The 18857-nt window shown below is 32.0% G+C and overlaps 1 long non-coding RNA gene across 1 annotated transcript; it reads left to right on the plus strand.

The window, feature by feature from the left end:
* The first annotated feature begins 15054 nt into the window (after window positions 1–15054).
* Window positions 15055–18400, plus strand: LOC143062323 (uncharacterized). The gene is made up of 3 exons (XR_012974687.1): window positions 15055–15131; window positions 17017–17145; window positions 18314–18400. It is a non-coding gene; the product is annotated as an uncharacterized LOC143062323 (long non-coding RNA).
* The last annotated feature ends 457 nt before the right edge of the window (window positions 18401–18857 follow it).

The raw sequence follows: 18857 nt of genomic DNA on the forward strand, positions 1-18857 counted from the left end.
AATAGTTAAAAAGCCAAATAAATACAAAGTTGAAGAGCATTGAGGATCAAAAATTCCTAAAATTTGTGCCAAATATGGCTAAGGTAATCTACTCCTGGGGTAAGAAAATCCTTAGTTTTTCTGAATTGTTTATCATATTCTGTTTCTGTTTGAATGTTTCTTGTGTGTATTTTTGGGCTAATTAAAATAAAATGTTTACTACTTAAGCATTTGAAAAAAGTGTATGTCCCATGCATTAAGATAATGAAAAATCATCAGGTCCCACTACTTTGCACGTTGAAAAAAGTACATGTCCCCTTACCATTTGCACCGGTCCCCCCTGCTTGATAAATAATGCACCGTCCCTTAATAAGATAAATAAAATTTTGGAGGATTGCAACACAATTTCATATAGCAGTCCTAAGTATGAAATTGTTCAAATTATTAAGGCATATTGTTATTCTAAATTATTGCCCAAAATTGATCGCCCTGAAGATCATAAAAAACATTTTATTAAAATTAAGTATGTCAATAAAGGCTTTGATTTTGTAAATATTGCCGGTATATTTAACGACCATTCTGTTAAACAACAAATTCCTGGATATTTTGACAGTACTGAGCTACCTCTTATTTGTTATATTTACAAGAAATCTACCCAGAAATTTGTGTTTAATTATAGTCAATTGTGTAAAGATGTTAATATCAGTGAAAATACACCTACTTCATGTAATTGCAGTAATTCCGAATATATTTATGGACCCATTTCCCATGTTATAACAGGAGATCTTAACATCGTTCAAGACCGAGAGTTAAAATCATTCCTCAGTAAAGGACCTAAATATCGTCCCCCGTCAATTATTAATTGGAATGAGTGTCGTAATATCATCCACGACTCACTCCATACTTACTGTATGAAATGGATAAAACGGGAAAAAGCTGACAAAAAATCTTTTGACTCTTTTTTTAATTCAGTAATGAAGATAGTTGATATACGTATTCAACATTTTAAAGAACATTTTACTCTAAACAATAACCACAATAAACCTATTTCTCGTATCAAACATAAACTAAAAGAACTAGTCAAGGAATTTGTTTTTGTCCCGGCTGACAAAGCTGCTAATAATATTATTATTGTTTGACGTAAATTTTACTTTGAGGTTCTGAAAAAGGAAATCACCAATTCACCAACATTCCAACTGACTCCATTTTCAGAAAACGAAATCTGTAACAAACATAAACTTTTAGCCACCGGTTTACAAGCAGAGCCAAATACAATGAAAGTCCCAACTATGTATTGGCTTCCGCGAAGCTACACAAAACCCCTTACAAATATAGATTTATTTCGTCTTCAAGCCATTGTTCAACTACTAAATTGTCTATTCTTCTTACCAGCACACTTGATACAATTAAAAACCTGATAATAAATTATTCAAATAAGGCCTTCGAAAAAAGTGGAATAAATTTTTTTTGGAGTGTCAAGAACTCGTTTGAAGTACTTGATAAATTGCATGCTAATATTGGTGATTTTGAATCTGAAGTTTTGATTTTTCTACCCTGTATACCACATTGCCTCACATTCTCATTAAGAAAAATTTCACACACCTAATTAAATGGGTATTCAAAAAATCAGAATGTGAATATATATGTTCAAACTCTTTTAGGTCATTTTTTAGTAGCAATAAACAAAAAAACTATGTTAATTGGACATGCTTTGATACTATATATGCCCTTGAATTTTTACTAGATAACATTTTTGTTCGGTTTGGGGATTCCGTATATCGTCAGATTATCGGAATTCCAATGGGGACTAACTGTACACCACTTATTGCGGACCTGTTTTTGTATTGTTATGAGTTACAATTTATGACAAAAATAAGCAAAGACCCATCGAAACAACATCTGATAAACAAATTTAATAATACTTTTAGATATTTGGATGATGTTTTGGCTCTCAATAATGACGACGTCAGTATGTATATTAATGAAATTTATCCTGTTGAACTTACTTTAAATAAAGCTAATACTAACAATGACCACTGCCCTTTTCTCGATCTTGATATCTATATCACTAATGGAAAGCTGAATACTAAAATTTATGATAAAAGGGATGATTTTTCAATTCCTATCGTTAATTATCCGTTTTTAGATGGTGACGTTCCCTTGTCACCATCTTACGGTGTTTATATATCTCAACTTGTACGATTCGCTCGTGTATGTAACAATGTTTTAGATTTTAATTTTATGAGAAATTTTATGAGAAATTTATGTATTACTGAAAAATTATTACACCAGGGTTTTCGATATCACAAACTAGTCAAAACATTTACTAAATTTTATCATCTGTATAAAGACATCATTCGTAAATATAGCTCAACATGCAGACGTCTTATACGTTCAGGTATTTCACATCCAATTTTTTATGGAAATATTCTTTATAAAGCACAAAGGTGTCAGTATTCACCTCAGAAACTTACAAAACCTTTAAATAGACTTATTAAAAAGGGATATAATTACGATACTGTTGTCAAGTCATTAAAGATTGCATATTTGGGCGTTAATATTGAGTCACTGATAAGGTCTTTGCATCGGAACTAAACACATTTATTCTAAAAACAGTTGTTGGCATGACACGGGTTATGTTCTTCTCATATATCATATGATGGTATGATACTAAACCCCTAACGGGAAGGATTGTGCCTGATGTTCATATGATGAAATCATAATCTTTCAGTCAGTTTAATTGAAGTCTGGAGCTGGCATGTCAGTTAACTGCTAGTAGTCTGTTGTTATTTATGTATTATTGTCATTTTGTTTATTTTCTTTGGTTACATCTTCTGACATCAGACTCGGACTTCTCTTGAACTGATTTTTAATGTGCGTATTGTTATGCGTTTACTTTTCTACATTGGTTAGAGGTATAGGGGGAGGGTTGAGATCTCAAAAACATGTTCAACCCCGCCGCATTTTTGCGCCTGTCCCAAGTCAGGAGCCTCTGGCCTTTGTTAGTCTTGTATTATTTTAATTTTAGTTTCTTGTGTACAATTTGGAAATTAGTATGGCGTTCATTATCACTGGACTAGTATATATTTGTTTAGGGGCCAGCTGAAGGACGCCTCCGGGTGCGGGAATTTCTCGCTACATTGAAGACCTGTTGGTGACCCTCTGCTGTTGTTTTTTATTTGGTCGGGTTGTCTCTTTGACACATTCCCCATTTCCATTCTCAATTTTATAACATAACCAAAATGATCAATTGACCCCATGAGGAGTAATTGCCCTTTAAAGTAAACTTTTCACACCTTTTCGTAAATTTTAAAAAATTCTAATTTTGTCAAATTTCTTTTGTATGACGTCGCAATGGGTGGTTGAATATTGAATAACATGTCGAAATTGCGTATTGTTTGTTCAAATTCTTGCGAATATATTTGTTCCTGTGTACAAAATAATTAGAATGATTTTTCGAAATACAAATGTACAGAACATTTTCTTATCCCATTCATAGTTTACCTTAGGCGTATTTGGCACAACTTTTTGGGATGTTTGTGTCCTGAATGCTCTTAAACGCTGTACTTGTTTCTTTATATTTATTTTGATCTGAGTGTCACTGATGAGGCTTATGTAGACGAAACGCGCGTCTGGCGTATCAAATTATTAGCCTGCTACCTTTGATAACTATTTATGGACAAATTAAATATTGAGAGTACATATTTGGTTAGTCATAATCATCTTCTAAGGAAGAGCTGTCATAATGATAATTTTCGATTGTACTGTAGGAATACATGGCTTGCGAACTTTGAGCGCAGACGCTCATCAAAGATTATATCACAAACAAAATGTATGTGTAATTGTGAAGGCTTTTAAATAAAGAATAGAATATAATTGTATGAGTTCATTGTGTGTTGACATACTTTTCCATTGATATGGTCATAATTATAAATTGTTTGTTCAGAATGTTTGAAATACTATTCAGTCTTCTTACCTCAGGAATAGAATACGGTTACCTTATCTGTATTTTGCAAAGAGTTTGAAAATTTTTGGTCCATAATGCTCTTGAATTTCGTGATTTATTCGGCTTTTATTTTTTAACTTTTTTTCATTTGAGTCTTTTGTAGACAAAACGCGCGTTTACCGCAAATACAATATTTCAATCCTGGTATCTATGATAATTTTTTTGATATAAGATATTATTATATTCAGAAACCTTGACACATCCATTCTCAATATTCCGATTAAGCTACGATGACAACTTGCGTCATAGCAGTTTATGATTTACATAACAAATAATGAAATTTATTGGTTAGTCATATGAAACCTCAAATTAAAATAAAAATATGCATATGATTTTTATAACTAAGTGGATAGTTTTCATTATAAAACTTATGTACATATACTTTTTTGTGAAGAAAATTCTTTAATTTGTCCACATGGAGAAGAGGTTTACTTTATTTTAATTGCTTGCTTCCAGGAAGCAATTCGCCGACATATTTTCCGTATATAAAAGTGACCTTAGCGTGACCCACTCGTAAAAATCCGGTGATCGCAATACGCGTGGATCTGTCATTAAAATAAACTACTATCTGATTGTTTATGTAATACACGTGCTCAATATCCATGCCTCTTTGTTGATTATTTACCATTTGGTGACAAACGGTAAACTTCGGCTTCAAAACACGGCATTAAATGAGCTGCCATATTTGTTAAATCATAACAGACAGAGAGAGAAAAAAATGACTATTGTAACGATATACTTGCGTACAGAAGACTACGTTTATGTTATATACATGCATTGATTCAAGAATTGGATAAATAGACAATAATAGTGCATTGACTTGACATATCAACGATATAAAGATGAGGCTTAGAAACGGGGAAATGCGAGGCTCTGCCGAGCTTTTCCCCCGTTTCGAGCCGAATCCTTATATTGTTGATATTTCAAGTCAATGCACTATTATTGTCTTTATACTGCAATCTAACAAAAAACAACATTTTCAATTGTTGTTTAATGTGTTAATGTTATTCGAGGGTATCACCAGTCCAGTAGTCACACTTCGGTGTTGACATGAATATCAATAATGTGGTCATTTTTATAAATTTCCTGTTTACAAAACTTTGAATATTTCGAAATATAATAATCCTGGTACTTTGATAACTATTATTATTTGATTTAAATATTGGAAAACTCCCCTTTTTATAAAAGGCCTCATATTATGCAGGCGGAGAAATATACAACACAATGAAATGTACATTACCTATTGAAACCCACAATCTATGGTGAACGAACTTGTTTGAAAATGAACAAAAATATCAACAATAGGCATAAAACATAATGATTTATAGTTTGCAAACAAAAATAATAACAAGTGAAATATGTTTTTTTTCTTCTAACAATTGAAAAATTGAAAAAGAAATAAGTTTGAGTCGTTGTTTACATTTGAAACAAGAACAGGTTGAATAGATCATATGAATAATTAATTATAATATCGGCAATTTCTATTTAAATATTCATGAGGAAAAGTGATATCAGGTCGGTGACTGTATATGACATAAAAATATACGGTCAACGCATTTTGACTGCTCAAATAGAACGAGTGCAGTATAAACATTATTTTTCACCAGTCACTCGTTTCATTTGACTTTTAGTTTAACATGAAATCTACTGCGTGTCAAGTGTGAAATTAACAGAATTGTTGTAACCAGTGACTGTTCATGATACGGACATTGATAGCGAGTAAACACCAAAGGAAAAATGTACAAATTACCGGTAAATATTTATCGACGCGTTGCTTAAAATATAAACGTGATATAAATATTTTTCTCTACACTAGAATCTTTTGGAAACAAAACACTTTAAAAGTCTATCAAAGCAAAAAAGGTGTGAGCACAAACCCAGTTTTGCCTAATGTCAATATAACAGACATAAGTTTTAACCTTCGTGAAAATACATAAAGATAATCTCATAACTATTTTTTTTTAATTTAAGTCAATTATTTAAGAAACTATTTTTTTTTAAATTTAAGTCAATTATTTAAGATGTTTTTAGAGTTTTGTTATTTCTGAAATGCATAAAGCGAGTTGACAAATCGATTAGTATTTTCAGAAGTACATTGAAAATCAATTCTGAATAATTCAGAAAAAAATGTTCTTTAAGAGTAAATCTTGTCTCAAATAAACTCATAGATACCAGGATTAATTTTCAATTTCAAACTGCTACTCATTTCAACATCTTATTACAAATATTTAATTTAAGTCTGGACTATAATTGCAATTTGCCATTTGAGAATCTTCTTCATTGTGGGTGACGTACATCAAAATATTTTGATTGGTTTATGTACAATATAACGTAAAGTTGTTGGCCAATAATCCATTGATTGTACACGAAAATATCAAAAATAAACACTTTGCCCATAGACCTTTAATATTTGAAGCGGCGAATTTATAAACACAACTACTTAATTTCATTTTTTTTGTGTGTATTGGGTAGTTGCCATTTGCAAGTTACACAAGTTGAGAGATAAAAGATTGATTGATGTCTTTTTACACAATGTTTTAGGTTGATATTATGTTATAGAAGAGGGACGAAAAATACCAGAGGGACATTCAAACTCCTGGATCGAAAATAAACTGTCAACGCCATGGCTAAAAGTAAAAAGACAAACAGACAAATAATAGTATAAACGAAAAAACATAGAAAACTACAGACTATATAAATCAAAACCTAGACAACTCCATTACCTTTTTTGACTACATTGTATAACATGATTTATACATGTGTTTATTATGAACCACGAATTCGTGCACGTGCAGTATGTCGTTATTAATCTGGTACAAAAAGATCACACTATAACTGGTATCATCTTTAATTAAACAGAAGTCTGATATAAAAACTTAATATTCACACTTTATATGTATCGAAACGGACAAAGGCAAACACAACATCAAAACTAAACTCTGAGCAACAGAAACCTCGTCAGATCGGGATGATTTCTGGTAGGCTAAGCAGATGTAGCCCCACAGGGGACAACTGTCGTGTTGCTCATAATAGTAAAAATTCACGAATTTACAATTTTTAGTCCTTTATACTCTTCATTTTCATACTTTTTTTTACCTTTTCATCTTTTTATGCGATTGACATTGGTTTATTTTGTCCAGACAACATGCATTATCCTGATTTAGAGTAATTTCTCGCAATTTGATTGGCTGATATTGTCCTAATAAATTTCAGTACAAATTTTTTATCACGTTAATTGGAATTATCTCCCTTTTTATTACGTTAATTGGAATGATCTCCCTTATACCATTGACCTAATAAAAATAATAAAATTTTTGTTTGCTAAATAGTCCTAATATTTTTAATTTTTCATAGTTTCAGATGAAATATCTATAATATATTTGGTTGATATTGTCCTAAAGCTGAATTTGAATATAATAATATGTAATATAACAAAATCAGGATAAATTCGTTACACAGTGTTCAGTTGTCCTAATACGGAATTTATCAGATCAATTGACTTCATATCACCCAATATGAAATTTATTGACCCGATAAATTCTCGTATTAGGACGATTGTACACTGTGTAACAAATATAGCATGTCTCGCGTACTTGAATCAAATTTATTCCACTTAATAAATCGACAAATGATTATTGGCTATAGTTTTTTTTTGCTTGACATGAAATGTGCATTTCAATTAATAAATATGAAGAATTCAATCAATTAATTGTGGGTTTTTGAGTTGTTTGTATATATTTTGTATTCATTTTTTTTCATGACCCATTTTTATGCCCCATTTATGGGCATTATGTTTTCTGGTCTGTGGGTCCGTCTACTCGTTCGTCCGTTTGTTATTCCGTTCGTCTGTCCCGCTTCAGGTTAAAGTTTTTGGTCGAGGTAGTTTTTGATGAAGTTGAAGTCCAATCTACTTGAAACTTTGTACACATGTTCCCTATGATATGCTATTTCTAATTTTAATGCCACATTAGAGATTTTTTTCACATTTTCACGGTCCATTGAACATAGAAAATGATAGTGCGGATGGGGCATCCGTGTACTTTGGGCACATTCTTGTTTTGGTGTAATTTCGATTTCTGACATAATTGTTAATATCGATAAAACATTTTTGAATACTCATTTTAACTTAAGCTTATACATCATTTCTGAATTAAGAGAAAAGAAGTAATGGTCTGAGAGTAAATTAAATTGAATATATATAATCAAGGATTTGTATAGTAAGACTATACAAATCCTTGATATAATGTAAGTACTAGCTAATTCTATCGTGCCTCAAATATCGCATAAGGTTTAGAAATATTCCGCTATGGAAAAACACAAAAGTGCAAAAAGAAAAAAAAACCCACTATTGCAACATACATAGAAACGAACTATTTGATTACAACTGCCAAATTCTTGACTTGGTACAGGACATTTTAAGAAAAATCGTGAGTTCAACCTAGTTTTATGGCTAGCAAAACCTCCCGCTTTTATTGCAATGTCAAAACACCGCACAAATAACATGACGAAGTGACAGAAATACAGCACAAACAAACGCAAGAACGCCCACAAATGAATAATATAGAAGTAGTCGTTACAACATGTAAAACGTAGAATAACAATGAACATCTTCCATTCACGACAACACATGACACCACAAACACTGACATTATTTGAGCAACGAATATATTACCCTGATATTCATACAAATATTTTCACAATGTTTGTACAAACAATTATTAAGGTTATGACGTTATTGGCGGTATTTAAAGGCTATTTGAAATAAAACCTGTGACGACGTCATAATTATTTGGATTAAAACAATAGATGGAAATTAATACGACTATACTGGAAAATAGGACAAATTCGAAATGTACCAAACACACAGAATTAAACCACAGACGATAAGACATAACACAATATCCCACCGAAACCAAAACAGACTTCATAAATAAACACATGAACGTTGGATGCACAAATAACGAGACAAGTCGTATAGAAAAACAAAATCACATTCGTCAAAACAGTCATATTCGGTAAAATATCACGTTCGGCTCTTAGATATATATGACGTGGTAAAAATGTCACGTGTAAGCTCAGACACAGACACATTGTGTGGATCAACCAATTCGTAATGGTGTCCATAAAATGTACGTAGTGTCATTTTTGTTCACTCCTCATCATTACTCTGTTGGGTCAGTTTCTGTGTAACGAGTACACTCCTGTATATAAAGTCCGTATAGTGTAAACATGCACGAGAATAACGTATCAATTGAGATATGTAAACACCATACGGAGGATTAGAGGGTATGTTACTGTTGAGAAATGGGAAATTGATTATTAGGACGTTGAAATCATCCCGTTTATCATAGATTTTGTGTGAAGTCGTCCATGTGTATCAATACTGAGAAAGAGATCAAGTTATGAAGCAGTCTTCCTATTACAGTGTATTATATGTAGTATCCTTAATGTCAAGTGCACTAGGATAAATGAGATGACCGAACTTTGGGTTATTCGTTGATAGGACATCATCGATATAAATCATCTGAAAGTAAAGATTGAAGAATTTTGCAAGGTGCCTTTTCTTTTTGACTTTAACCCTTTAAAGATTAAGAAGGCTCTGGATTGCTTCTGCTTCATACGACAACAAAAACAAGTCGGTCAGAAGAGCTGTACTATTAAACCGATTTGAATACCAAATGTCTGTTGACACATTAATCCTCCAAACTCAACGAATATTTTGTCGATTCTAACATTACGTTCTTCAAACGCTTTGAGTACAAACCCGTGGTAAAATATGAATATATTGTTTAGGCTGTTCCAATCGTATTCCCGCTTTTTTTTTATCAATGAGCTACCAGACGCCATAGAACGATGACGCAAGAATATAAGCATTTTTCGGGAAAATACTCGCTTGTGAAACCGAAAATCATCACGAGGAAACATAAACAAACGATGCTTAAATGTGTTACAAGCCACTTTTTTTATACATACAAGACATATAAGTAAAACCATATTTTGAATGCATCCAAAACTATCTAAATTCGCTATTGTAAACAGTTTAAGCATGTCACAAATTCAGTTTGATCCGTTCTTTTGCCTCAATTCAATTGTGCGTTTATTTATGTGAACGGCAAATATTTGCCTCCACCTAGAGCGCTTCGATACAAATGAATTGCTGTTTTTGTCCTATTTGAATCGAAATAATTCATGGGGGCTTGAATATATCCCTTTATGCCGATATTTTACCCCTCTCTATCGCTCAGGGTAATATATTCTAGCCCCCATGCATTATTTCTTACTTAAATTTTCTGATAGAATCAGTGTGGTTCTTCTCAAAATGAGAATTATAACCCTAAACAAGAAATGTTTATCTACGAATAGATATAGAAAAAGCTCTGTTTAATGAGATGGTGGAGTTGATCTTTCAATAGAGCATTGGGAATAGTAGTGTAAAGCGTAGAACAAATCAAGGGTTTTGATGTTGCTGCAAAATTACAGAGATTGTGATTTAAGATTTAGCAGTCCATCTTTAAAATGTTTGAGAATCCACATGTACATCGGATGAACACCATTTGTAGAATATATCTCATTACAAGATTTTTGAAACCCATATGTTACTGTAGATAAAATAGACTAGTAGTTTATAGCACTGTTGAGCTGTCCTTCCGGCGATCATCCCATGTTTTTTGTGGGGTTCGTGTTGCTTAGTCTTTAGTCTTCTATGTTATATCTTATTTGTCTGTTTGTCTTTTTCTTTTTTAGCCATAGCGTTGTCAGCTTATTTTCTAACTATGAGTTTGAATGTCCCCTGGTATTTTTTGCCCCTCTTTTAGATGTTTAGTCATGCAAACATCTTGATGATCCAGCTATGTATCTTTCTTAAATCTGAATTTTTTTAAAAAGTTTTGTATCAATATTAAAAAGAAGATGTGGTATGATTGCCAATGAGAAAACTCTCCACAAGAGACCAAATGACACCGAAATTAACAATTAAAGGTCACCATAGGGCCTTCAACAATGAGCAAAAGCCCATACCGCATAGTCAACTATTAAAGGCCCCGAAATGGCAATGTAAAACGATTCAAACGAGAAAACTAACGGCTTCAGTTATGTACACAAAATGAACGAAAACAAATATGATGCACATAAACAAACGACAACCACTGCATTACAGACTCCTGACTTGGGATAGGCACATACATACAGAATGTGGCGGGGATAAACAATTTAGCCTGATTCCAATCATCCCCCTAACATGTGACAGTGTTGTAACCGTACAACAACAGAACAAACTATAAAAATCAGTTGGAAAAGTCTTAACTCATCAGATGGACACAAATACTACAAATATAAAAGTGACGTGGCCGGGTACTTGTACATCTCAACAACAAAATGACACTAAATACAGATCTTAGAGTACTTGCAGTTACTTACAGCTAGTTCAAAGTTCAGTGACGCTAGTTTTTCTTCCGTTTCTTTGCATGTTATTGCAAAAAAGAAAGGACAGATTTGTGAATTGTAGAATTTCATCCTTAGTAAATGGTGTTAAAGAATGTATAGGATTTCCAGTAGTGCTGTTTATTCCAAGCTCTTTTGTAGGACATTGCAAATAACGGTGTTCATACGCGAAGACAATACTATTTAAGGCTTTATTAGCTGGACCAACGACATATGTGTCATGCAAAGAGGAAAAATCATCCACAACCTTTCGTTTTTATTGAATGGATTAGATACCCTTGTGCTGATAGTACATAGTAGTTTTTGAATGCGCTACGCCAAAGTAGTTTTCCTATTGACTAAAAAACAAAGACAATATTTCCGATTCATATGGAATTATTAGACTCGTTGGAAATTATTTTAACAAAACATGAAAATATTATTTTCGTTAATAATAGATTCAAAGGAAAGGTTTTTATTGTGATGTCCTAATACATTAAACTTCTTTAAAAAAAAAAAAAAAAACAAAAAAAAAAAACAAAAAAAAAAAAAAAAAAAACAAAAAAAAAAACAAAAAAAAACAAAAAAACTTCTTTGAAAACAAAGAGCAGCCAATCCATTACTTTAAGCATAACGTATGTCCTCCTTAGGCACATACGTTCTGTTTTTGTCTTCGAGGCATGTATAAAAATAATTTATCTGACCGCAATAACACTTGGATTGGATTGATTGCTAAAAAAGTATAAAAATTCTATATTATATAAATGTGATTGTTTGCAAATTATCTACAAGATATACAAAAGAAAAGGTAAGAATCAAATCTAAAGTTAATCATACCACATCTTCTTTTTTATATTGTATTGTAATAAAACGTTTAACATGTTTAATCTAATGTTAGCAACGAAATCTTTGTGTAATAAGTTTGATAAATTGATACAAATTTGAGTTTCTTTTTTTTTTATATACATTTTTCGAGAATCAACGCTTATCACAGATGGTATCGTTTATGTTTCTTACGTCGTAACTACTACAATCCCTTCCACTTTCATGAATGTGACCTACCGAATTAGGATATAGATCGGATTTGTTATAACATGAGCAACACGACGGGTGCCACATGTGGAGCAAGATCTGCTTACCCTCCCGGAATACCTGAGATCACCCTCAGTTTTTGGTGGGGTTCTCGTAGCTTATTCTTTAGTTTTCTATGTTGTGTCATGTGTACTATTGTTTGTCTTTTTCATTTTTAGCCATGGCATTGTCAGTTTATTTTCGATTTATGAGTTTGACTGTTCCTCTGGTATCTTTCGCCCCTCTTGTTTTTTCTGTTCACATATCGTTGTCAATATAAGTATCATTCTTAATTCAATACTTAAAAGTGTGTTCGTTTGGCTCTGGTTAAGACTGATGACTATCGTGATTATAGGTCTGGGGTTAGGTTCTGACTGAGTGCGCTGGAAATTTCAGTACATCTAAAGGGTGATTTTTTATTGATAAATTGAAATTCTTTTATATAAACGTTTAACATTTATTATGTTAGCAATGTTTGCACACTAAAATACTTGGTTTGTGCCTTAATTTATAAGAGTGCTCTTACAGCGCCTTTTATCTAGTCGTTATATATCGAACATGGCATACCGATTTCATTGTGTATACAGCCTGTTGGTACAGTTAATTTCATATTGCCAATAATATCAGCTAATGTAATGTATGTTATATTTGAAACAAACAAAAAACTGTATCGAAAAAAAATGGTCTGTTCAACAATTCCTGTGAAATTTGCAAATCAAATTTTGAGTAGCTTCAAAACTGTGAATCTAGAAAACAAAATAAACAGCTGCGCCATGAGCGCATGATACGCCCGATGTCTGGTGTGAAAGTTTAATACAATAAGCATAAATAGTTTCTGAGAAAGTTTTAAGCAATAACCAACAAACCATATATTGTTTTTGAGATACAGCGGGACATGTGAAACCCCCTAATTTTTTTTTGTTACAAAAAACTAAATATCACTAAAATAAAATTTTGATTCAAAACCAAAAAGTATGCAGATCTTTAGATTAATATAACAAAGAAGTGTGTAAAGTTTTAAGCAATAATCATAAATTGTTTTTGAGATACGACACGATATGTAAAAAAAAACCTCCCCCTTTTTTACAAAATACTCAATAACTCAAAAATAAACTTTTGAATCATCACCAAAAAGTATACAGATCTTAAGATTGATATAACAAAGAAGTGTGTAAAGTTTTAAGCAATAACCATAAATCATTTTTGAGATACGGCGCGACATGTAAAAAAAAACCTCCACCTTTTTTACAAAATACTCAACAACTCAAAAATGAAATTTTGAATCATCACCAAAAAGTATACATATCTTAAGATTAATATAACTAAGAAGTGTGTAAAGTTTTCAGCAATAATCAAAAATCGTTTTTGAGATACAGTGCGACATGGGAAAAAAAACCACACCCCTGTTTTAGTTACAAAGTGCAGTAACTCAAAAAGTTTCAATTATACCAAAAAGTATACAGATCATTTGACCATCATAAGAAACAACTGTATTAAGTTTCATGAAATTTGTATAAGTCGTTCTCAAGTTACGGTGCGACATGTTTACGCCGGACAGACAGACGGACGGACAGACGGACGCAGGATATTTGTATACCATAATACGTCCCGTCAAAATTTTGACCGTCGTATAAAAATCAATCATGTTTTTCTCTGTTGGTTGTATACTGACGAACTTAAGAAATGCAACACTTTTTTTTCCTCATCCAATCATGACTTGTATTCATTTCATTGCTTATCATGCTTCTCGTAATCCTCGTAAATCAATACCTGAATTTCCTAAGACAATCAAACATATGGGGAATTTTTACGTCACACTAATTTCCTGACGCGAAATTAGAATCGCAAACATAATTTTGTTGTTCATTTTGTCTTTGTTAAACATGTCCTTGAATCCATTGCCAAGTTTTAATCAGTAAAAAGTTGTTTTTTTCTATTTTTCACGACTGAGAAATAAAATTTAAAGTCCTTAGACATTTACAGACAGAATTAAGTGCACGTATTTTTTAGAACAATTTCGAACTATAAAATTACTTTTCAATCCCTGAAACTGCAGAGTAGTTAGTCATAACTCGTAAGTGACCACTTATGTACACGGTCAACCTGTTGTTTAACGTTACGTCATTTCAATCAAATTAGGCAAATGCATTTGCAACACATTATAACGGCTACAACGCCAGTTTGTTTTCCAAGTCGTTGGATGTCATGTCAGGCAAATTTACATCATCAATGTTTCTCGTTTGCTGAGATGCCACATTATCCACAAATCCTGCAAAAACAGACTGAAATGGGTGGAAATGAGCAAAATCAGAAGGGAGAAAACTTGACTAAAAACATTCCCAACAGTATTCGTTTTCCTTTTTGACAATCTTTTTGACAGCTGGCTTTGCCTTTGACGATTGATACGACTAATCAGGAATAAAAAAATACGATTTAAGTACATGCCACTTGATTTAAACATTAAGCCCGACGTAATTTATTCAACTTTCGAATTTAAAACTTACCATATACCAATATGAAAAAAAGACATATAGAGTTGAAACAAAAATAGTGAAAATAAAGAAATATTTTATATTTATAGGACTTAATCAACTGATCATGAAGCAAGGACATATACTATTTGTTGTTGGTCTATTAATGGTGTTATGTGGAACATGTGAGTTACAATTATTAAAAAAATGCATGTTCATTTATAAAAGATAAAAAAAAATTGCATGGTCATTTAAAAAAGATATTATATTCATATCATAGTGATATACATGTTATATCAAATATGTAATTAGAACATGTAAAATAGAAATTAAAAAAAAAGAACAAGATTAAGAGTCCTCAGTTTATCTTATATCTATACTATTAAACGAGAAGACCTCATTTTGTGTGTCGCTTCTCTTCTTTCCACAATACATTAATCAACACGCCTCTGTGTCCTATAGGTACAGTGCATAGTCGCATTGGTCATCCATTCATATGATTATTCAGATTGAGTTATTTTGGGAGAAAAACGAGAAAAAAGGCATCCGGATATTGTCCCGTCATTGGACGAAATTTTATCTATACTATTAAACGAGAAGACCTCATTTTGTGTGTCTCTTCTCTTCTTTCCACAATTATACATTAATCTACACCTCATTTTGTGTGTCGCTTTTCATATAGCTTTTAATATTTTTTAATTGTTTTAAATTATCACAGGTTTTTAGTCTATCTTTATCAATGTTAGATTCAGAAAGAATATATTTTGCAAAAGTGAACCATGAATAGGAGCCACTAGAATCCTAAGTTTTAGTTAATTGAAAAGATTCCTGTAATAAGGGATTCAAATTTGAGGTGAAAAGCCTTGCTAAATACATAATAGTTTGGGATATAGTATACAGACCCTCACTTGTTTATAAAAAAAGAGGGACGAAAGATACCAAAGGGACAGTCAAACTCATAAATCTAAAACAAACTGACAACGCCATGGCTAAAAATGTTTATAAACTCTGTGACCACCGTGGATATAGTAAACTTGAAAATGATAGCAGATAGAATTCAGAAAATACACTTTATTCGTAGGATATGTATGTTCAAAGTATACAGAAAAACGTAAACCGGAAGTATAATCTGACTTAAAATTTCGTTCAATGACGGGACAATATCCGGATGTCTTTTTTCTCGTTTTTCTCCCAAAATAACTCAATCTGAATAATCATATGAATGGATGACAATTGCGACTATGCACTGTATCTATAGGACACAGAGGCGTGTTGATTAATGTATTGTGGAAAGAAGAGAAGTGACACACAAAATGAGGTCCTCTCGTTTAATAGTATAGATAAGAGTACTCGGGGACAGCATAATAATTATCGGGTTGACAGAGACTGTCTATAATATAGCAGTGATCGCCTATGAGAAGAAACTTGAAATTGATAGTTAATAGCAAATGCACTTTATTTATAGGATAAGTATGTTCATAGTATACAGAAACGCGAAAATAATGGAATTTAACACAAAAAAATAAATAACGGACTTGTGGAAACAAGAGAGAAGGCTGAAACTGTTTCCAAGTGCCTATGAATTTTGATACCTTATCTGAAATTCTCCAGACATGAACTCATTTTACAAAAATTTTCCCTACAACAGTATATATACTTTCCACCAAGCTCTAAATTCCCGCGATTTTGCGGGTGTGTTCTAGTACTCTTTAATTGAAGATACTTCTTGAATTTGTAATACAAAGCCAAAGACAGAGAAGACATGGCACAGTTAGTTGTTTATATGTCCGTTGTTTTGACAAAACTGAATGAACAACACAACCAGACATTATAAGTTTATGTGGCAATAGTTCGGATCCAGCAGACACAACTGTGTAAACCTACATCTAGACATTTAGCGACACTGATTTGGCAATTCATACAAACAATATTACGTATTTTGTAAATTGATAAAAAACATATTAATACACAAAAGAGATGACACTTCAAATTCTAATGTTTCTATATCTGTAAAGGAATTTCAATTTCTTCATTGTTATCGTATTTCACTGAACATTGTTACCGTTGTAGGTTCTGCATGCCTTTGTGGAGACCATGGAGGTCAATGTGGACGTACATTTTGTCCGATTGCATTTGGATTCTATAAAGATTACAGACAACATGCCGACTGTCATTACGCAGAGTTCTGTTGTCTTCCTAGTACGTATATATAGCTTGTATTATCTAGTCGTTAATGTGATTATTCTGTTACATACATCAAAATGGTTGAGAAGTTGTAACATGGTTGATAAGATACATGTTAAAGTTGAAAAAAAAATATCGAGAAAAGCAATACTATGAATTCATTATTATTCGTTGTAAACCAATTTGAGTACATTTCGTGGGTTGAGATGAACCAAGAATTTACGTTCTGGTAACGAACTGCAAATTCTCTATAGGGTTGTATGCAGATTTTGTCTAAAATGAAATATACACGAACATGCAGGTTTTCGTCAATCCATAAAAATTGTGGAATTTTACTTGCATATGTTCGACGTAAGAATTATCTTTGCTCTTAGCTAATTTCCGTAGTGTCAATGAAATGATATTTTTAAAAGTACATTGTCATGTTGGTATCCTGGTACCTTTGATAATTATTTGGTACTTTTTATGTTCATATCTTTTAAAAACACAATAATTCCATTTTGTTTCCTTTTCTTAATCCTTTAATGTTATTTGCCAATAAACAATAATAACCTCTATTGGTCCAGTTTACGTTAATTTAAGATGTACTAAGATTGTCGAAAATCAAGGTTTCACGTACACGTATCGAAACTAAGCAACACAGTAGACATAACAATAATTTATACAAACAACACACAATAGATTCGATTGTTAACGCCTTACAATTGTTAGCAATGTGCATAATACTTTCTTGGGGTTCAATTTAACAACAAAGAAAAAGAATTGGAACCGTTTTAAAATGTCTGAAAAATATTAATTAGTAGATTTAAAGACGTTTTCTGATTTTTTAGTATGATTTTTAACAGAATCATACCTCTATGATCAATTTATCACCTTTTGTATGTTCATTGTTCCTTTCCCTTATACTTTTAGTATTTTGTATGATTTTGATACATGAACTTAATTTATCCGGTGGCATGCATGTTATAAAAGTGGGACAAAAGATACCAGGGGGACAATTAAACTTATCAGATGCTTGCTTGTTTTTCTGTGTAGCCAAGATAAGCTTAACTTTCCGGTACGAAAACTCATAAAGATATTATCGTGCATCAAATTTATTGTTAACAATATAATAAAATTGATAAAGCACCATGTTCTATATCATATAATATATATTATGAATGTACTTTTTTTTTTTCTCCAGGAAACTCGGGGTGTTAGTTATTGAAGTATACGAAACCAATGTATGCTTAAAGATATGACATTACAATAAATAATGTACATTTCGAAATATTGTTTATCATTCAACGCACGAGTTCATTGTTAACATGTTGGTTGGGTTTTTTTTCACTTAAAAAAAACCAGTCCATTCGACATAACGGTATTGAATAACTAAGATTTATACGATGGCGACAAACACATATGGGACAAATACTCAAACAATGAAGTTCAAACACATAATAACAATACTTTGGTTTGTTTTTACTTAGGCTTTTTTACCTCAGGAATAGATTACCTTGGCAGCATTTGGCAAAACTATTATGATTTTTTGTTCCTCAATGCTCAACTTTTGAATTTTTACCTTCTTAACTTAATTGATTCGAGCGTTACTGATGAGTCTTTTGTAGACAAAACGCGCATCTGGCTTCTATGACTGAGTTTATTTACTACAATTTCACCCCGATTTTTCTGCTATGTTTTTTCCGTATACAAAACTCAAACCCAAATAAGTCAATTTACATGCAGTA

Source organism: Mytilus galloprovincialis, chromosome 2, assembly GCF_965363235.1.
Source record: "Mytilus galloprovincialis chromosome 2, xbMytGall1.hap1.1, whole genome shotgun sequence".
NCBI lineage: Eukaryota > Metazoa > Mollusca > Bivalvia > Mytilida > Mytilidae > Mytilus > Mytilus galloprovincialis.